Source organism: Sinocyclocheilus anshuiensis, unplaced genomic scaffold, assembly GCF_001515605.1.
Source record: "Sinocyclocheilus anshuiensis isolate Anshui unplaced genomic scaffold, SAMN03320099.WGS_v1.1 scaffold881, whole genome shotgun sequence".
Lineage (NCBI taxonomy): Eukaryota > Metazoa > Chordata > Actinopteri > Cypriniformes > Cyprinidae > Sinocyclocheilus > Sinocyclocheilus anshuiensis.
The window spans coordinates 1,423,954-1,428,428 of record NW_015558695.1 but is presented as its reverse complement, the minus strand read 5'-3'; the positions used below and the strand labels follow the sequence as shown (position 1 = coordinate 1,428,428).

The following is a 4,475-nucleotide window of genomic DNA, read 5'->3' as shown; positions in this document are numbered from 1 at the left end:
TAATGCAAATTTGAAGAAACTCTTGTATACTTTATAACTCCACAGAAACTTCATCTAGGTCATTTTGGCCTGTGCGGATCATTTTGTAGTCCAGCTCCACTTTTCCATCCACAAATGTCTGCGTTGACATCGTCATCTGCAAACCAACCGCCTTTTCCTCTGAATAGACTTCTCCAGCCGTGACGAAGGAGGATTTGAGTGGAAACAGTGCTTCACAGTTAGCCGCAAATTCCCGCTTTTACAGGCCCACAGTGGAACATTCTATACTTAGTCCCTGTTCACTGCCACTTGGTCTTTTCGTTTTCAAATCAGTTCATGGGGTTCGCCTCCATATATCTGTATAAAACTGATACTAACATGTCCAAAAAAGTTGTAAATATGTGGATATTTAACTTAAAAATAAGAAAACATGGCATGAAGCCTGGGTTACCAGTACCACACATATTGGTAATACCACCCTGTTAACTAAAAAAATACTTAAAAAAAAAATATAGATAGTCTGTGAAAATGGTAGATTAAGATGCCAATGGATAAGCCTTCAGGCCTTGTTTTCTGTTTCTTCTAAATCGCTCCCCAAGAAATCTGACCCATCATGCCTTGAAGGCAAAATGCTGATAGGTTCCAAGAATGAATATTGTTTAGTTTGACAACTTTCAATTTCTCACTTTTAGACAGATTTCCAGGAAAGATTACCTGTCAAGTGTTCGCTCGAAAAAAAGATAAGGGTAATCACTCATTTCTTTTAACACCTTACTAGAAAAAAAAATCAGCCACAAAAAGTAGACCTGTCAGGACAAGGGAGCTTAGTTTACTTAGTTTAGTTTAGGTTGATTGTTAGTTGTTAGTTTGAAGTACAAAATAAGACCTTAATTTTGTTTTCATTTTGCTCTTTCATTATGAATGACTGTTGGAATGTTTTAGTCAGACACCACTTACTGTTTTCTTTTATTGTGATGACATGTTGAAAATGCTTATTAGATCCTAAGGGTCCAGTTTGTCATAACATGACAATGAAACTTTGACATTGCTGAAACAACAAAGTTCGAGTAGAGATACACTGTATGGGTTGAATTAAGAGAGCGGTGCTTTCCAACAACGTGTTCATATTCTGATTCAAAGAAAATACTACTAAGTTTTAATTTTAATATTTTATTCAAAATATTTATAGTGGTTTTGAGATATTGGCTTGTGCTGTTGTCTTTCATGAACAGTAATGATCTCATGTTTGTTTATATCACTTTTTGATAGTACTCGAGCTGGAGGACAATTTTTCCATCCACTAGTGTCTGGGTGACAGTCTGTAATGTTGTACTGATGGATTCTTTCTCTAATCTGTAAAATATTTTTTTAACATCAAGATCAAGTTTTCTAAAGAACAAACAGGCATATTCAAAATGTATGATACAAAAAGTATAAAGCTCACTCTTGTTCTTCTCCATCCAGAAGTCTCCTGTAGGTGGCTATCTCAGCTTCAAGCTCCATCTTGATGTTGAACAGGGCCTGATACTCCAGTGTCTGACTTTGAATGTCGGCACGCAGCTGTTTAAGCTCAGATTCTCTCAGCAAAATGATGCCATTGTATTGCTCCACCTGCATCCCATATCGCAACTTTGTTTCATTAAGGGCTTCTTCCATAGATGCTCTCTGTAAGAAAAGTCCAAAATAAATAAATAAATGCTAATGAGAAATGTTCAAAAGTGGAGCGCTGCATCAAGGTGTCCGGGCAGAATCTCTTACATTTCCAACTAGAGCCTGCAGCTCTGTTTCCAAAAGCTGCATCTGCCTGCGGCTCACGCTGACTTGTGTTTTGGCTTCTTTCAATGCTTCCACATTCTCGGTCACTTAAACCTGTACAACGATGATCTGTGCAAAAAAAAAAGAAAGAAATTTAATTCTCTGTTGTCTTTAGAGCATAAATAATGTGTAAAATTTGCAAAGAGAAATTATGCCCCACTTTTGATTCATGCCAAGTTTTCAGTTCCTCCTGGTTCTTTAGGACGATCTTTTCATAATTGGCTCTCATCTCCTCCATGATCTTTGCCAGGTTCTGTCCCTTGGGAGCATCAACATCCACCTGCACTCCTGACCGGTTGATTTGACTATATAGTTCTGGCACTTCTTAAAAATTGTGAGATTTTAGGTTCCACAGGGTTATATCTTGGGTACTCTCCTGTTTGTGAACTACTGCACTCTGATCTATTGTAATTTAATATCCTTTTTATGTGTAGTATAATCAAATGCATTTACCAGCTGATGTTGTTTCTTTAACTCGATAAGCTCCATTTTCAATCCTTCAACATCATTTTCCAGATGCAGTCGTGCAACACTGGTGTCATCCAGCATCTTTCTCAATGCATTTATGTCTGCTTCAACATACTGTCTTAGCTGTAGCTCATTTTCTTACCTATAGACACATTACATTAATGGGAATTATTGTTTCTTAATATTACTAGTCAGTGGAATGTTGCATTAAGGGGGTCGGGGGGTGGTGTTCTCAGTTTTGTCACTGGACAAAACTTGACCCAAGATGAATCGCTAATATGTTTGGTTAATTTTCCTGGAAAAGAAAGACTCTATATTTTAAATGTATATATCTGCAGCAAGTTTATATTGTCCAGCTTGCACATGTGCATATAGTTATTTACACATAGATGGGCTCAAAGTTAATGGACATGGAATAAATCCCACAAAACATACATTGATTTCATTGAGTCTTTAAAACCAACTTACTTGATCCTGTAGTCATCGGCAGCCAACTTGGCATTGTCAATTTGAAGACTCACATTTGCATTGCTCATTGCCATCTTCAAGATCTAAATGGACATAACCAAAATAGGTACAATAAAGTCTATTGTTAGTTCATTATCTAAGGGCACTATAAAGAAGCCGCTTCTCAATAATTAATTACATTCCTTACTCAAGGGCACGTTCAAAGTCCAGTTTTTGAGTCATCCTTACTTTGAACTGAACCTGCAACCTGTGCATTACACCCAATTCACACTATAGTAATGTGCAAGCATTAATGTCTAATTAAAATTAAAGCAAAATCATAATTTAAGGGTAGCAGGTGCTACACATCTATGAAAAATTTTTGTGGATGTCATTGGACAATAATTTAGTACACAGGACAAAATTGTTAGAAACTAGTATTCCAATGGACAGAAAATACCTCTTTGCGTAATTTATCAAGGGTGGCTTGCTAGTGACTGTAGTCCTTAGTGTCTGGACCTTTTTTCTCCAGAACCTGGTGGATTTTCACCTCCAGCTCACTGTTGGCCTTCTCCAAGCTCCTAAATTTCTCCAGGTAGGAAGCAAGACGTTCATTCAGGATTTGCATGGTAACCTTTTCATTTCCAGCATTTCCAACAGTCCCCATTTGTACAGTGGTAGATCCAAATATGTCCTTAGACTAGGAACCCCTATTCCCTGCACTTCTCCAAGAGTAAAATGTGGGCCTTAGCATGTTGAGATCCTCTGAGGACATTCTATATATTCTTTTGTTCTGAATGCTGAAGTTTTGCATTTTGCTCAATTTTCTGCAGAGAAGAGATCTTTAATGAAACGGAGATCAGATGCAACTGCTGGTTCTGAGAGGTATGAGATTTTTATGGTTTTGCAGTTAACAAGTAGTAGACACATTTCTATTATCTTTAGACTCTGGACTTCCACCCTACCCACTGCTTAGTGTTATGATAGTATTAACTGGGTAATGAATTTGATTATGTAGGACACAAAAGAAGATATTTAGAAAATTGCAAAGTGTTTGTTTGTTTATTTTGTCCACAAAATGAAAGTCAGTTCAATCTGAGGTTCCACAGGGTTATATTTTGGGATCCCTCAAATTTTTAGCTATAGGGAACTTTGGACTAAACGGAGCTATTTTGGACATTCATTGTGTGGACAAACACATCGGAAACATTCTTTAAAGTATCTTCTTTTGTGTTCTGCAGAAGGAAGAAATTCACACATATTTGGGACAACATGAGGTAAGTAAATTATGACAATTTTCATTTTTGGGTGAACTATACCCTACTCACCTGACCTCACTTGGTACTTTTTGAGCAATATGTTTTTTAGAATCCATTTCAATTTGGGAAGATCTTATTTCAGATAAGTCCTAACATGGACAACCTATATAAAATTGTTATGTTCATACAACATCGTACAGGAGCTCCTTGACTGCTGTCTGCCAGAACAAATTACCAAAGTCAAGCCTCTTTTTTCTGTTCTCACGATATCTATGAATGACTCTCACAAATCACAGTGGCTGAAATAAATATCAAAGATGCCGACTTTCACAGCAAAAGGTCTTATCACAACTTATATTATTTAATAGTCAGTTATAAAATGTGGTTGTCTTCCTTTCTTGTCTTTTGTGAAGACCCAAGCAGCATTTAGTTCAGTAGAATTTCTTATCTAATGTTCACATAACCACCAATTACATTTTATTAACACAAACACACACACACACACAC

At 36.8% G+C, this 4,475-nt stretch overlaps 1 pseudogene; it reads right to left on the bottom strand.

Annotated features, from left to right (window-relative positions):
• Nucleotides 1-1,194: 1,194 nt before the first annotated feature.
• LOC107681371 (keratin, type I cytoskeletal 18-like) lies at nucleotides 1,195-3,639 on the bottom strand (annotated as a pseudogene).
• Between the last annotated feature and the right edge of the window lie 836 nt (nucleotides 3,640-4,475).